The sequence below is a fragment of the Capricornis sumatraensis genome, chromosome 2, assembly GCF_032405125.1.
Source record: "Capricornis sumatraensis isolate serow.1 chromosome 2, serow.2, whole genome shotgun sequence".
NCBI lineage: Eukaryota > Metazoa > Chordata > Mammalia > Artiodactyla > Bovidae > Capricornis > Capricornis sumatraensis.
This window is the reverse complement of record NC_091070.1, coordinates 187,508,204-187,525,904: the sequence shown is the minus strand read 5'-3', so window position 1 is coordinate 187,525,904 and position 17,701 is coordinate 187,508,204. Positions and strand designations below refer to the sequence as shown.

The 17,701-nt window shown below is 46.0% G+C and overlaps 1 non-coding gene across 1 annotated transcript; it reads right to left on the bottom strand.

The window, feature by feature from the left end:
- Nucleotides 1-8,659: 8,659 nt before the first annotated feature.
- LOC138074660 (U6 spliceosomal RNA) lies at nucleotides 8,660-8,764 on the bottom strand. The gene has a single exon (XR_011144489.1). It is a non-coding gene; the product is annotated as a U6 spliceosomal RNA (small nuclear RNA).
- Nucleotides 8,765-17,701: the final 8,937 nt, after the last annotated feature.

Genomic DNA, 17,701 nt, shown 5'->3' with positions numbered 1-17,701 from the left:
TATACAGCCTTGACGTACTCCTTTTCCTATTTGGAACCAGTCTGTTGTTCCGTGTCCAGTTCTAACTCTTGCCTCCTGACCTGCATATAGGTTTCTCAAGAGGCAGGTCAGGTGGTCTGGTATTCCCATCTCTTTCAGAATTTTCCACAGTTGATTGTGATCCACACAGTCAAAGGCTTTGGCATAGTCAATAAGCAGCCTCTGTTCAAATCCCAGTGTGGCCACATATTAATTGTATCACTTAAGGAATTACTAAACCAATTTCCTGATCTATAAAATGGGGATAATAATAGTAGTCAACTGATGAGGTTGTTAAGAAGATTAAATAAGTTAACATATGTAAAGGGTTTAGAATAGTGCCTGGCACACACTGAGTATACAGCTGATATTTACTAATTATTGCTGTTGCTGTTTTGTTTGCACATGGCCCATGTGGGTGCTCACAATCACCAGTTCCCTACCCCCCCTCCACTGCTCTTCTGAAAGCAGTAGTCCCAGCACTGAATAGCGGTCCATGTTCATGTTCCATCATATATCAAAGGCCCAGAAGGGTAACTGCAGAAAGCATTGTTCTCAGTATAATTTATAATTTATTTCTGTCCAAGCAATTTGCCTTGTTGAGCCTTTGAAGAGCACAAAGTTCTTTCCTGTACTTGGCTGGGCTGAGCACAAAAGGTCATGGTAAAATTAGAGCTACAGGGACGAGAGTGCCTGGAAAAGAACTTGGGCCTCAAATGGATGACAACTGACTCCTTCCCTGGGAGCCTCAGAGAAGAAAAGGTCACGTACTGATGTTCAGCCATACAGGGTCCAGGGGTCTCACAATCTTGTGAGCAATGCTTGGCTCTGCTGGTACAAGCCGTGCAATCTCCTGGGTCATGTCTACCTCTTAGGGTCACTGTGAGGATTATATGGAATAACTAATTTTCAAATGCCTGACAGCTGATGGAACTGTTGTCCAGCCTTGTAATCAAATGATGTTCATTAAATTCTAAGAGCAAGAAGAGCTTGCTTCTTCACAGCACTGAGTGATGCTCGCTGAGGGGTTATGGTTCTGATAGCTGAACAGCCAAACAGCTTTCCTCCTCCAGTGTTTGAAGGTCTGGTCTACACCCTCCCAGGAATGCAGCCATAGAATTAGGAGTCCAAACTTCAGGAAGGTAGGCACTGGTGAGTCTTGCTCCTTCTTGTGGTCCCAGATGCTCCCTGGCATGCAGCAGGGATGTGACGAATACTTGCTGAAAGGGTAAACTATAAGGACAGGCAGAGAAATGTAATGTGTCTGGAGGCATGGTGAAGGGACTCAAAGCCACACTGTATAAAGAACATGGGTGGAACTAAGGCTGAAAAGCTAGAGAAGGAAGACTGGGGCACAGAAGTCTTCTGTGATTGCATGAGGCAGACTCTAACTAGTATGAAAGACGGATGACTGAGATAGATAATAGATGATTGATAGATGATAGATTCATTAGTGGAAAGTTAATATAAAATAGACATATGTTAATTCATCATGTTGTACATCTAAAACCAATACAATGTTTTATGTCATTTATATCTCAGTTTTTTTCTAATCTTAAATAAATAAAAGTAAAGAAGCTGTTTCAAAACACTTAGGAAACTTAGGAAAGTTGCTGAGTCAATACCAAAAAGTTCATGTGCCTGATTTTTGTCTCTTTCTTGTTTGCTTTTATTAATACCACTCCAAAAAAAAATGAGGAATTTTATAATCCATACTGTTCCAGGAATGGCACAGGTTTGCTTTTTAACAGAATATCAACTATTTTAGGATAAAATCTTCTATACCTGAAAATCCCATTGATTGTTGTCTGAAAGCAAGAATAGCCAATCAAGGAGAAAGCAACTCAGTTTATTTGTAGATTTTCAAAATCCAGTCATGTTTCATATGTTCAATAAACTAAGGGCTTTTGGTTTTATGTATAGGAAGCATAGGGCTTCCTTGGTGGCTCGGTAAAGAATCTACCTGCAATGCAGGAGACCTGAGTTCGATTCCTAGGTTGGGAAGATCCCCTGGAGAATATAATGACCACCCATTCCAGTATTCTTGCCTGGAAAGTCCCATGGACAGAGGAGCCTGGTGGGCTACAGTCTATGAGGTCACAAGAGTTAGACAGGACTTAGCGATTAAACCACCATCACCACCACCATGATGGAAAGCATATTCAAACAAATTGAAGAACAGGCTTAAAATATTATAAACTCTGATGAAAACCTGTCATGTGGTGACTCATTTGTAGACTACCCTTCAAAATAAAACTTAACAAGAAATGGACTAAATATTCACATTTTCCGTATTAATAATAATTTTATATTATCTAACATTTAAAAAGATAAGTCTTTTAAAAGAAAATTTAGTAGTTTATGATTATTATTGTTATAATTGTTGCTAATTATCCTGTGTAACTGGGGGAGCTGGCTAAGCAAACAACATCCACAGGTAAGTGGTCAGGAAGGGAAGACCATAGGGAAGTGTGGGGTAATTGCAGACCCCTGCCGGCTATATGAACAAGGAGAGTCTTCCCAGGGGAGTTAACGTTGAAGTAGGGGACTTCAACAAAGATAAAGAGTCAAACAGATAAACAGGATGAGGAAGGCATTTCAGGTGGAGAACGCAGTGTGATGTAGAGGTCATAGGCTCTTGGTGTGTTCATGGGGTGCACAAACTGTGGGAGTGGGGAGACATCAGACTTAGTTCAACCCTGGGGGCCGCACTGAGCTGCTATCACACAGAAGCTGTGTGGTGTCTCTGAGCCTCAATTTCGTCCCTTGTGGACTGGATGTTACATTACCTGCTTTATCTGCTTCGCAGGGAAGAAGATTTGGACCCATTTGAAGAAAGAATGTCAGAGCAGGCAGGACTGGTTTCTGAGTCCCTGCTATGAACAGGTGTTCTGGAAGGGTGACCTGAAAACACCCCTCCCAGGCCCATGATTTTGAGATGCCATGAGTCAGGGGTACAGGCCTTGTTCTGACACTGCCCCTCACACACCAGCCTCATTCAAAGCCTCAGTCAACATTTGCTGCTGGCCTGCTGATCTGAGAGGCACTTAGATGAAACGACACTTGAATCACTTCAGCTTTAACGCCCAGTCAATCCCTTTCTAGGAGCTGAGAAGGTAGCACCGATATCCTTAAAATGACATCACAACAAAAAGAGAGTTAACACCACGTATGCCAAATGTGTGTGTGTGAGGGGGGAGGGGGTTGATCACCCAATTTGTGGATCATGTGGCCTCGAGCAAGAGCTTCGACCTCACCACTCAGCAAACACAGGTAGCTTCACTTTACTCGTCGGTTCCATGGTGAATCAAGACCTTGGAAATTCTTCATGAGGATATCAAATCTCTTCAAATTCCAAGAACAGTTAGGAAGCCTTTCACCCCTCGAAATCTTTGTACCTGCTATTGCGTCCTCTTCCTACAACCCTTACAGCCTGTTTCAGGTGTCTAATGCTGTGTTAGCAAAGCACCCCAAACATAATGCTTTATAATGAAACCACAAAAATCTCTATCTTGCCCCCAAATCTGCCATTTAGGCAGACTGAGAGGGAACGGCTCGACTCTGCTTCATTCAGTGTCAGCTGGGTGTCTCTAAGGCCGGGGGCTGAAATTAACCAAAGGTGGGGTCCCTGGGCATCTCCCTCCACTGCGCATGGCTTTTCCACGTGGTGTCTACCGCGTGTCAGTTTCAGGGTAGCCAGATGTCTTACCAGACAGCTCAGGCCTCCCGAGGCATATATCCCGAGACAGGGAGACAGAGAGAAAACCAAGCAAAATCTAGGTTGCCTTTCAGTGACCTAACCTCAGAAGTCACATGCATCGCTTCTCTGCCCTCTCTGGGAGGAAGCAGTCAAAAGCCGCCACCCAGATTCCTGAGCAGGGAACGCAGAGCCCCCTGCTTCTCCATATGAGGCAGGCCAGTCTCACTGTGAGAGGAGCATATGGGACGGGAGATACAGCTTGCTGCGTCCATTTCCAGAAGGTATAATCTGAATCCACTCTTTTCTGTCTGAAAAACCCTTCTTATGCTTCAAGACCCGGCTCAAACATCACCTTCTTTATAGAGCCCCCAAGTTCCTAAGAGCAGGTTACCTCCTTGATGAGGCCTAACTGCACTTTGTACCTCTGCTTTCAGAGCACGTAGCACCCTGAAATGACATCTGTCTCTTTCTGGAGTCTGTGAATGGCGAGTTCTTCAAGGTCTGAGGCTGTAACATGTATTCCATTGCTCCTAGCTTTTGGTACTGGGGAGCTGCTTAGAAAACAGATGTTGCTACAAGCTAGACCAGGGCTTCTCATACCCTGGGCTATGTGCAGCAGAATGCCTGGGTGCTCGTTCAAAATGCAGACTCCCAGATCTGCATCAAACCTGCTGCACTGACTCTTGTAAGAGGGGCTCTAGTTTAATCAATTGCCCAGGTGATTCCAGCGAGTATCAATCGTTGCAAGCTATCTTTGTGTTCCCAGTGCCTAGTACCATGCCTGGCACACAGTTACTACTCAGTAAATACCTGCTGAATGAATGAGTGAATAAGTGAGTGAATGAATGAATATTTTTAGACTGTTCCGGGTACACGAGAGTCAGTTTGCTCTTTTGGCTAATGGGACATCCAGGTCTGGCTCCAGAGTCAGATAAGCAGATATCCCTCGAGGTTAGGTCCAGGTGGGACTCAGTGCCCCCATTGCCCCTTAAGTGTGCTGGCTTTCTGGAGGAGGTGGCTGAGCCAGTAGAAGGGAGAGATTTGGCAGTTGTAAAGTTAGTGCCTTTTCTCCCCCTCTACCAGAAAGCTCCCTTCCCATCCCCACCTCCCACTCGTCTCCCTTCCCCCAAGCATCCTGTCACATCCCAGATCAGAATCATTCTGGAAGCAGGATTTGCTAGTTTGACATTTCAAAATAGCATCGAGGAGGCTAAAGATAGCTAGGTTACCAGGGAGGTTAACAGCTTGCCAAATGACGCTGAGCAAATTTGGTCTTCTCCGCGATGTCCGAAGAGTTCTTTGATGCTTTCCCTCTATTTGGAGGAGTAGAGCATTGGATGGAGGGAGGATACTGAGCCAAGAGCCAAAGGGCACAACCCCGGTGGCTGGGAATTCCGTGAATGGTAAAGGAGTGTGCGTTTCAGAGGTCAGCTTTCACCAGCTGTTCAGGACAGCAAGGCAGACACGGTAACAGCCTGCTTGCCCGGCTGCCTGTGTGTGGCCCTGTGTCTACCTACACATCCGGTTTCCACCGAGACCAGCACAACCATGAGGAAACAATTTGTCCATGTGAGATAGTAAAATTTTTAAAATGTCACTAGCCTTTTACTTCCTTTTCATTTCTTCCTGGTTCATCCCCATTTTAACTAAATTGCCCCAAGCCAGAACTATGTGACTATGGATGTGGAAGGTGGGGGCCAAGACCCTGGTGACTATGAGCAGACACTGTGTTCCCTGGGGATCAAGTACCTGCTCAGCATGTCCAAATAATAATACCTACCATTTACAGACCATTTGCTGTTCGCCAAGCTCTCTGCTAACCTTCTTACATCCTTTACCTCATTTATTCCCACAGGAGCTCTGTGCCTTAGGTATAGGATGGCCTCCTTCCCAGGTGGCACTAATGGTAAAGAACCCGCCTGCCAATGCCGGAGACATAGAGTAGAGGATCTGATCCCCGGGTCAGGAAGATCCCCTGAAGAAAGGCATGGTAAGCCACTCCAGTATTCTTGCCTGGAGAAGCCCATGGACAGAGGAGCCTGGCGGGCTACAGTCCTTAGGACTTCAAAGAGTCAGGGACTTCAAAGAGTCAGACACGACTGAAGCGACTTAGTATGCGTGACTTAGCACGCATACACCATATGAACGAAAGCCTGAGAGTCAGGGAAGCTAAGAACTTGCTTCTGGGACCGCAGCCAGTGCTGTAGAGTTGAGACTCCAAAGCAGGTGTGTCTGACTCCAAAGACAGCTCTCCTCCCAACCATGTTACATCGGCTCCTTTTACAGAAACAGACAAGGTCCATCTTCCCCCGCATGCCCTGCATTGAATCTATCCCAGGAATCAAACCACCTTCAAAGGGCAAACGGGTGCCCCTTGCGATGAGCAGGTTGCCAGGATGGACACTCACGCTCGGTGACTCAGCAGCACAGTCCACTTGTCTGACCTTTTCCCATGTCACAGATATCTAATGAAAGGGCTAGCCCTGCTCGCATCCTGCAGCCCTAGGGGCAACCTGAGTCACAAGAGACGGACTGAATGTCAGAGTTGAAGTGAGTGTCTCTGCCTCATCCTCTCTAAATGTGGCTGCAGCTGCCCATTCAGTGGTGGCTGAGCTGTCACGGCCAGCACAGGCTGGCAGAGAGGCAGGAGGGCTGCCTGCGGGGGCAGGATGCTGGTCATCTGGCTAAAAAAGGGGGGTGGGGTGGGGTGGGTGAGGCAGCCCAATTATGCCTGGCTTTGCTTCCAAGCTCTATAATCGGATTCAGGTGCTTCCAAAAGCTCCTGCCTCTTCCGAGCAAATTCAGTTAAGGGCAGGGGGAGGGCGTGCTAATGGTTTCCATATTGGGAGCCTCTGCAGAGAGGCCTCTCAAGCGTGGGGGCAAGGAATCTGACCTTGCCTCCAAGTAGAGCCGTGCTCGAAGGAATGCAAATGTGTTCATTAAGCACCTCTTACGAGTGAGGGTCTTAGGTCTTGTAGGCTGGACGCTGAGAATATGATAAACAAGCAATCACAGATGTAGCCTGCCCGGAGCTTGCTTACAGCTGGTGGGAGAGACAGAAAATGGACCAGAAAATTACGATACAGAGTGAAGAAGCCTGCAGGTCCTGTGGAGCACAGAGAAGACCACCTACCCAGATTTAGGGCTTCAGGGGAACGACTGGCTCCCTGTTGAGTGGCTGAAGAGGAGTTCACTGGGGAATCTGAGGGTTCTGGGGGCAGAAAAACAGTGCAGGAGAACATGAGTTGGGGGAGGTGTAGAGCTGGCCAGAGCATCGGTGGAATAGCACAGAGTGTAAAGAGCTAAGTTAAGAATGCGGAGAAGTTGGTAAAAACTTTTGGCCTTGTAACTCAGCAAGGAGAAGGCCAGAGGTCTAATACGATCCATTTAGAAAGCCAGTCTGACCCAGACGGGATAAACTGCGTAAAGGGAGGCCAGTGAGAAAGCAGCGGGAGTGGTTCAGGATCATGCCAGTGTGTCTCAGACTAGGGTGGTGGCTGAGCGGATGGTGAGGGACGGTGTATCTGGTTATAAGGCCAAATCAACAAATTACACGGTCCCTGCCTTCAAGGAGAAAACAGTTGAAAAAAATTTTCTCCCTTAATTCATTCCAGCCTTACATGACCAGAAGGGAGCTTAAGGGTCATTCACTTCAATCTCCTTTTTGCAAGAAGTCCAGTGGTTTTCAACCTGGGTTTGAACTCCTTCAGTGAGGGAAGGCAGTGGTGGCAGCCCGGAGAGAGTCTGGAAGGGCAGCTGGCCTGGACGCAAGCTTTCTTGAAGTTTCAGAACCCCCTGGACCTGAGTGATGGTATACCCTGCTGGTGGGTCCCCTGGTTCCAAGCACTGAGGCAGTTTTAAGGCGACATCTATTTTGCCAGCTATGATGGAGCAGGCTGCTGCCCACCCCTATTCCCCCAGCAGAGGGGGGGCCACAGAGGTTGGCTGGGGGCTGAGGGTACTTTTCTGTCAACAGACCCACCTATGAGTGCTTGCTAAATGTCTGCACTGTGCCAGCCTTGTTCCTGGAAACCGCTGTGATAACACTCCCTGGGTGAGAACCAACACTCACTGACCTTTTCCATGGGCAGAATCCGCAGGAAAAGGTTGTTGAAATTTTAATGACAGCAATTCCTGAGGCTTGTAAAATTCTTTTAACATTTCTCTAAGCACAGACAACAATAGGATCCTCTCTTAGCCTGAGCAGGGTTCTACAGCTCTAAAGCACTCACTCACTCAGGGTTACCCTTGATCCATAAACAAGCCTGGGGCAGGGGCAGAGCTCCTGGGTCCTAGAGCCCCAGTGACCTGGATTCAAATCCTCTGTGCCCCACATGACAGTGTGACTGTGGTCCTTGCTTTACCTCTCTGGGCTTCCTCTTCTGTAAAATAGGGATAATATGCCTATTTGAAAGGTTGTTGTAAGCGTTCAGTAAGAAGATTCTGCCTAGCCCGGTGCTTGGGGAAAGCTCATTTCCTTGGCCATATTTCTCTTTCATTCCTATATTCCAGATAAGAACATGTCTAAGTTTGCATAATTAGAAGAAGTGGTGCCTGGCATATAGAGCCTTAGTCAGCTCAGGCTACTATCACAATATGCCCAAGACTGGATGGCTTAAACAACAGACGTCTATTTCTCAAGGTACTGGAGGCTTGGAAGTCTGACATCGGGATGTCTGTCTACATGGTCAGGTCTGCTGAGGACCCTCTTCCTTGCTTGTAGATGGCTGTCTTCCTGCTGTATCCTCTCATGGCAGAGGGAGGAAGTTTTGATGTCTCCTCTCCTTTTTTTCCTTAAATTTATTAATTGGAAGATAATTGCTTTACAATGTTGTGCTGGCTTCTGCCATACAACGTGAATCAGCCATAACTATACGTATGTCTCCTCCCTCTTGAACCTCCCTCCACCCCCCACCATCCCATCCCTTTAGATTGTCACAGAAAAATATGGAACGCTTCACGAATTTATGTGTCAGCCTTGCGCAGGGGCCATGCTAATCCTCTCTGTATGCTTGCAATTTTAGTATACTACTGCCAAAGGAAGGACATCCTCATTTTTTTATAAGGTCACTAACCACTAATCCCATCGCAGTGGCTTTTCTGGTGGCTCAAACAGTAAAGAATCTGCCTGCAGTGCAAGAGACCAGAGCTTGATCTCTGGGTCAGAAAGATTCCCTGGAGAAGGGAATGGTTACTCACTCTAGTATTCTTGCTTAGAGAATTCCATGGACAGAGGAGCCTTGCGGGCTGCAGTCCATGGGGTCTCAAAAGAGCCAGACATAACTGAGTGACTAACACAACAATAACAATCCCATCATGGGGGCTCCACCCTCATTATCTCATCTAAACCTAATTTCCTCCCAAAGACCCTACCTCCTAATGACTAACCTTAGGGTTAGGGGTTTAACCTATGAATTTAAGGGGATACAAACATTCAGTTCATAATACAGTGGGCCTAAAATAAATGTTAGTCCCACTTTTGCTCCACCTCAAGGCCCTGAACTAGGGCTAGCTCTTCTTCACGCTTCTCCTTATGCAGCCTCTAGTGCTTCCTAGGGACCCTCTTCGAGAATGTCGTGAGAGCCATGGAGCCTCTTCCCTGAAAATGCACATGTATATAAACAGACACCATGCACACCTTGTCACCCACAGAATTCCAGATCCCTGAAGCTCATCTATGGACTCTAATAACCTGCCATAGCACCCATATGACACAAACTACCTTTGGCCACAAATTGTGGTTCCATTTTCTAATTTCCCCAGGTACGCTTTTAACTACATGAGATAGGAAACCAGCTCTTCTTGTTCAAGTCTGTATTCCATATAGTGACTGGAGAGCAGGGGGCAGGTATATAGTAACTGTTAATTGATCTGGTGGATAAATAGATGGATGAATAGAAGGATGGATGGACGGATGGTAAGTTGGTTGGCGGGTCTGTGGGTAGATGAGAAGATAGGTCAAGATGGATAAATAACAGATAGAAAGGTGATGAGTGGTAGGTGGGTGAGCAGATGTATGGGTGCTCTGGGTGAGAGGATAAGTGGGGGGACGGATAGGTGGATAGATGACTGGATGGTAAGATGGTGAGGTCTTTACCATGCTCAGAGAAGCACCCAAGCAAACCCTTCTTGAGAAGATAAATTCATGGTGTTGGGGACCCAAATACTGGAGGACCTGGAAAGCTCTGGCTAAAAACCTCTGAATTAATTCAGCAGAGAATACAAACTCCAGAAGGATCAGAAGCAGAGGCTGCATGGAGGGAACAATGTGTTGGCAGGCGGGGTCTGAAGAAGGGCTGTGGGCTCTGGTGGGAGAAGACGACACAGAGTCAGAAAAGCCAAGGAAGAAGCTGGGCAAGTGGAGGGGAAACCTCTGATGGAGAAGGCAGCACCAGTACTAAATGGAGAGCAGAAGCTACAAAGACCCACTTCTAAGGAAAACTGGAGGCAGGCAGCATCTGGTGGGGAGCAGAGATGACTGAATGGAGACACAAGAATTCATGACCTTGGGATTCTGAGCCACTCATTCAACAATCATTTGCTGAGCTCCTCCTGTGTGCCAGGGCTCATTGTAGGTACTGAGGAAAAGTCCCAGTCTGTGCCGTCAGAGAAGAAAGACAGAAACAGTAATGAAAGTTGAAATTTACACAGTACTTACTATGCACCAGCCACTATTCTGCTTAAGGTGACTCGCCTCAACAATAACCATATGAGGGAGGTATTATTATCATCCCTACTTGGCAGACAGGGAAACTAAGGCACAGAGAAGATAAGTTATACTTTACCCAGGTAACACAACTAATAAGTGTGAGAGTCAGGAACTCAGGTTCCAGAACCTATGTGCTTCATCATTGTTGCCATTAAATGAAAGGTTAAACAATAGTTGTAATGCAAGGTGATGGCAGTCTGAACCATTACAGTGGGTTACAAAGCAGGGACGAGATGACTGACTGGCTGCTTGGATCTAAGAGGATTTGAGAGAGGAGACCCTTGGGAGCTGGGTCTTGGAGAATGAGTCAGGTTTCTTAGGCATCCTGCAAGAGGTATGTAAGTTGAAGGATGAGGGGAAGGGCATACCAGACAGAGAAACTGAGTTGTGCAAAGATCACAGGCACTGGGGCATGAAACAGCAGACACCTGTGCAGGTGATGGCAAGTGGCTCTGTGTGACTGCTTGGCAGGGCTGAGAGCTGGGAAACGGGAGACAAGCTACACATTGGAAAAATGCCAGGGAGTGTTTCCTCATACTTATGTGAAGGTTTATGATTTTCAACACACTTCTCTATACCTTTAGGAAGACAGTATGTGGCAGACTGTATATAATATTTTTGTTCCCATTTTTTGGATGAGGAAACTAAAATTCAAAGTACAAAATCCATGAGGTCTATTAATGTGATCATAGCCAATATCCATCCTATGATTACTGTGTGCTAGCCACTGTGTTCAATGCTTGTATGCAATTTTTCATTTCATTTCTACAAATTTGCCATGAGATAGATGCTGCTGTCAAGCTCATTTTAAAATAAAGAAAATCAAAACTCAAAACCAGTTAAGGTCCTCCCACTAGGATGATCAATCAACCACCAAACAAAAGCCCTGCTCTTTGGTACCATGTAATACTGAGCTTCCCCAGTGGGTCAGCTGGTAAAGAATCTGCCTGCAAATGCAGGAGACGAAAGAGATGCAGGTTCAAGCCCCGGGTTAGGAAGATCCCATGGAGAAGGAAATGACAACTCGCTCCAGTATTCTTGCCTGGGAATTCCCACGGACAAAGGAGCCTGGTGCGATGGGGTCACAGTCAGATAAAACTGAGCAGGCATGCTTGCAAAACTGTCTTCACTGACTTTGGACTCTAGTCTAGCCCACCTAAAAGAAAGATAACATGCTTTGAACTTTGCATAAAACCTTTGTGGAAGCAGATACATTTAATGATGAAAAGTTTCTAACTCTTCTATTCTAAACTATCTCCTTTGTGGGTGAGCCAGACTGAAAATCCACTGGGTTCCAAGACTCCTAGGATATCCTGGTTTCTTCACAATCAGGACTAGAGATCACGACTTTCATTTCTTTGTGAAAGAAAGGGCTTAGACTGGCAGGAGCCAGGCATGAGATAGGCCTGGGCTGCAGGGTGACAGGTTCCTGGCCTGGGTGAAGAAGCCTCCATTTAGAGGGATAACAAAAGAACCGGGTAACATTCACTGGGTACTTACTTTGTGCTAAATACCCTTCCTACCCTTAGAAACCATTTACCCTGTCATCTGCCCAGCAAAGCAGTAACCATTAATAGCAATCTTTCAGATGATAAAATTGAGGCCCAGAAAGCTTAAGTGACTTGTCCAAGATCACGCAGCAAGTCAGTAGTGGAAGCAAATTTCCAGCCCAGCTAGTCTGGCTCCAGACCCTATGTGCTAACCTATATGTTATACCTGAAGGAGGCTTTTGTAGCCAAAGAGCCAAGCTCTACATTTTACCTTTAAGGAGGATCCAGAGAGATCATGAAACTTCATTAATAACACACAGCATGACCCAAACCTCAGTTCAGTATTCAAAAGTTTCCTCTCCAGAGCCATTCCACTCCTCCTTCCTCACCTCCATCTTCTTTGTGGTACCCTTGCCTCCAAGCTGGCCTTGAAGGTTAATGGGAACCAACTCGGGAGTCAGTCATACAGGGGGTTAAATCTTGGTCGTGTAGCTTTTCAGTTGTAGGTACTTGGACAAGGTGCATGGTCTCTCAGCCTCAGTTTTCATATCTATCAAATTATTATATAGTCTTATTCACCTGGAAGAGAGGTTGAAAGAGTTAAATGTGGCATTGTTTGGTCCCTCTGCATCATTGTTTTAATTTTTTCAGAAGAATACCACCTATTGGACAGAGCTCATTCTGAACAATCTCTAGCAAAGACTAAGTCTTCAATACATCATTGGATGCACACATGCATTTTCTCGAATAAATGAGTGTCTAGCACAAAGGTCAGACAAAGGTCGGACACGACTGAGTGACTTCCCTTTCACTTTTCACTTTCATGCATTGGAAAAGGATATGGCAACCCACTCCGGTGTTCTTGCCTAGAGAATCCCAGGGATGGCGGAGCCTGGTGGGCTTCCGTCTATGGGGTCGCACAGAGTCGGGCATGACTGAAGCGACTTAGCAGCAGTAGCAGCAGCAGATGACCTCAATAGGGTCCGACTGTCTGCATTAAGCTAATAAACTAATTTTGGTTGAGGCGTCCATAGCTGCTAACATTTGAAACTAGTGTCCTTGAAGGTAAGATTGCCATTTTAACTGCAACTTTATAATAGACAGAAGTAGGCTTTTTTTCCTACCATGGACCCAAAGAAAAGTTCCTTTAGATACAACCAGGAGAGGTAGAGGGAAGAACAGCTAGTGCTGAGAAGGCAGGGGAGAGCTGGGGTGCAGAGGGAGCAGAGGAAGGTGGGGAGAGATCGATTAGACCCAGTAAGCTCCTGGCCCACAGGTTTGCTTGTTTTCAGCGCTCACTGCCCAGAGCCTAGGACCACCCAGGGCACATCGTGGGCGCTTAGTATCTGTTAAAAAGAAAAAAAAGTATGAGAATGAAAAATAGAGGCAAGGAGAACAAATCTGGCAGGAAGAGAGAAAAATAGAGACAGGGCTCCAACAAAGAGAAGGCAGCCAGAGGGGCCTGAGGCGGCTGGCGGCCAGGGCAGAGGGAGGGACTCTGCTGGCTGAAGCCCAAGGGACTCGCAGGGGGGACCCCAGCGGGAGGGGCGGTGGCCTGGCAGCGGTGAAGAGAGCGCATCCCGAGCGCAGCGCCAGCGCCCAGGGCTCCAGACAGCCCAGCCTGGAGAGGGCCGTGGCCGTCAGAAGGTCACGGCCACGCCGCGGGACTTTCCTGGGGTGGGGGTGGAGGACCTGGGAACAACGCTGGCCTTTAACTTCCCAGGTCAGACCACCCCACGCTGCCTCCGGTGCAGGGAACCCACCCTGAGCTAGCCTGCCCGTGGGACCTGTCCTCTGGCCTGACTTTTTAAAGTCCCTCCCCTGCCTTCAAATCTCTGAGTCCTTCCTTTCCCCTAGCCAGAGGCTTCTCACACTTGAGTGCCTCAGAATCACCGCGAGGCTTTGTTCATTCATTTAATTGAACGATTTAATTAAGTCGATGATTTCATTATTGTTAAACCCCTCGTTGCCGCTCCACCCCACCCTCCTGTTTCTGACTGGTGGGTTTAGGTTGGAGCCATAGGCTATCCGTTTCTATTAAGTTCCCAGGTGATGTTGATACATCTGGTCCCCGGACCCAGCCTTGAAAACCACTGCCCAGTATGGGACAACTGTCTCCCTCCTTTTCCTCCTTGATCCACCAAGTACCTTGTTCAGCCTCCCAGAGTCCGGAACTCCTGACAGCTAAGGAAACAGGCAGGGAGAGAGGGGATCTGCGCTTGGGCAAAGCCAGGAGGGTACCAGGAATCCCAGCTCCCAGCCCCCAAAGCTGTCTGATAGCAGAAGCCGTTTCTCTACCCTTTCCGGGGTAGAACTGGGATCCAGAACAAGGCAGAACCCTGAGGAGTAAAAGCTGAGTGGAAAGCAGTGTTAATCAAGTCCACCTCCTCCAGGAAGGGGAGAAAAAAGTCCTTTTCTTCAGGAGAGGAGAGTGCATGGAGGATTCCTATTCAACAACTAGTAGTGTACTAATCAGGGCCACTGACACTTACTCCAAACCTGTTCATCCAGCAGCTACTCTATGCCAGATATCAGCTGGGTATTGGGGATAATGAGGGAAATAAAACTATGGAGAGGATGGTGGGAGGGGGGTTCAGGATTGGGAACTCATGTACCACCCGTGGCGGATTCATGTCAATGTATGGCAAAACCAATACAGTATTATAAAGTAAAAATAAATAAATAAATAAAATAAACACAAAAAAACTGGGGTCAATGTCTTAGGGAGAATACTTTCTAGTAGGCAGATTAACAATAAATTTAGGAAAGTAGTATGCTAGAAATAAATTATAAATCTGATGGGGGGAAAAAACCAAGTAAGGTAAGGGAGTGCCACTGAGTACAATTTTAAACAAGATGGTCAAGGTAGGCCTTGTTGGGAGGGGGGACATTTGAACCAAGAGTTAAGGTAGGCAACCGTGTGATAGCAGAGAGGAGAATTTTCAGGTAAGGGGAACAGCTGGAGCAAAAGTCCTGAGGTAGGGGCATGCTTAGCATATCTGAGGCCCCACGGAGAGATGAGTGTAACTGGGTGGGGCGGGGTATAGAAAGAGCTGAGTAGGAGATTGAGGACAGAGAGGTAAGGGGCAGGCAGGAAGATGTTACAGGGCTGGGGTGGAGGGCTTGACTTTTATCCTAAAATGTCCCTCCATTTTTCTTTACTTTTTTGTCCTCTTCTTGCCTCCTCCATCTACAATACGAAGTTTAAGAATAGTGTTAATCTGGCTCACAGCTGGAGCTGGTTCTGAGAGACAGTTTTCAGTAAGTTAGGCCAGCCATCTGAGATAGTTAATACAGGTTGTAATTACTTTTTCTAACCTGCAGGACAGACGGTGAGCTGTTTACATCTGTCTCAGCATCCTTCTTTCTCTTTTCCCATCATTCTCCATGCCTCCTCCAGGCTCTAGTTTCTGATGCCCCTGCTCCCTGACACACCCCAGGCTTCTACAGCAGCACTGTCCAATCAAAATGTAATATCAGCTGCACATGTTATTTAAAATTTTCTGGTGGCCACATTAAAACAAAAGTAAAAAGAAATAGGCAAAATTAGTTCTACTAATAGATTTGATTTAACCCATTATAGCCAAAATAGCATCTGTCAACATGTAATCAATACAAAAAGTAATGAGATATTTTACTTTATTTTTCCCTATACTGTCTTTGAAAACCAGAATGCATTTTACACTCATATCACACCTCAATTCAGCCTAGCCTCATTTAAAGTACTCTAAAGCTTCATGTGGCTAGTGAATACATGGACCTCACCTCCCTAGACTCAAACTCCTGATCTTCCTTCCCCTCCTCAACAAAAGTAACTCTTCCTGTTTCTAGAATAAGCAGACACTTCCTTCAGGAAGCCTTCGCTGATTTCTTCACTTCCCTCACTGGCATGTAAGAAATAAACGAGTAAAACTGTGTCAATATATGGTACTCAGAATAATCCCTGAGGGGATAGCTATCATTATTATAGTATTTACCGCCATTGTAATAAACTGATTGTTGTGTAATTCTTACACAAGAATTGTATATTTAATTTCCTTCTTTCCTCTCAGGCTACACTGAAAACTCCGTGAGAAGAAAATGTCTGACTTTTTCATTGCTCCACCCTCGGGACCTTGTGTCTGGGAAAAGTAGATGAATATTCAATATAAATGTATTAAGTGAATGAATAAGAAAGCATGCTTGGAGTTATGACTATTTTAATTCTAACATTATAGTAGATAATCATAATCCTGGAGGATATGATATCAGGTTCCATTTGTACAGAAGTTTAGACAGTAGATACTATAGAGAGATGAAATCTGGTCTCAGAAATGAAGAAGAGAAAAAAAAAAAAAGCAGGGTGGTGTGATAAAAGGGTCCACATGCTGAATTCAGACAGATTTGGGTCTGAGGTCCTGTTACTTTACTCATTACCAGTATGACCCTGGAGAGCTTAATTTCCCTGTATCTCAGTTTCCCCAACTGTAAAATGGGGATATGAGTATTTCTTAACATTATATTACATTCTGGGCTTCCCTGGCAGTTCAGATGGCAACCATCTGCCTGCAACGCAAGAGACCTGGGTTTGATTCCTGGGTTGGGACGTTCCCCTGAAGAAGGGAATGGCTACCTATTCCAGTATTCTTGCCTGGAGAATTCCATGGTTAGAGGAACCTGGCAGGCTACAGTCCATGGAGTCACAAAAAAATCAGACATGACTGACTGACTAGCACTTTCACTTTACATTATATACCTACATGCAAGATTAGTTTGTAAGTGGCAGGAACACAGGTCCTAATCTCAGCCCAGGTAGCTGCTTTATCCCTTTGTGTAACAAAATCTACCATGTGTATGTGTGTGTGTGTGTGTGTGTGTGTGTGTGTGCATGCATGTGCATGTTCTGTTAGTATTTAGTGAGGAATACTGTACATACAAAATTCTGATACACATTAGATGCCCACATTAGTATCTGTAGCTTTTCTTTCATTTCTATACAGCAGCATGGGATCTTTCTGTTCTCCTTCTCTTTTTATTCCTCAAACGAGAAAAGTTCAAGCAGTTTACTTACTATTTCAGGGAAATTTCACCATCCTGCCTAGCAGATAGAGTGAAACAGGTTCAAGTTAAGAAAAGACCCTTTGGCGAAACTGTAAAACTTAACACTTTAGTCTCCCTACCCTTTTGTCTCCTTCTTCAGCCTCCCTACTTTCAGAAAGTCCTTCTTTTGTACCATTTTGGTTCTTGGCATTTTCTTCTCTCTCTGGCTCCCAGAGACAAAATAATTCCCACCCACACTGAATTTTGTTGCATGTTAAAGAGGAATTCCAGACACCTAGAAATGGTTGCCACTCATTGTTCAGGGTTCTCAAAGCTTTCTCTGGCTCAGCTACAGTGCTTTCCCCATTACTTCCTAAATGTCTGTGAATGCATTTTCCCCCACCAGACCCCTGAATGGTATGTGCAGATACAGCCATGTCTCTCTGAATCTCAGCCCTTAGGAATCAACAAGACACATAGTAGGTGCTGGATGAACATAAGCTAAATGCATATGTGCATGTATGATGTCTGAGTGACTGTTTCTTAATACTTCCCCTCCAAAATGCCCAAAAGACTGACAGATGTGTGTGGTGAGAGCTGTAACAGGAGGAGGTTGGCTACCTTCTTAGAAATGAAACTGAACATGCCTTGAAGCTCAGCTCCACTGTCTGCTTCCCTCTGGTGTCCTCTGGGAATGACAGGGAGGAGGTTGGAGGTGGGGAGCCCAGGAGGGCTGACAAGGTGCCCTCTTCAGCACTGAGTCAG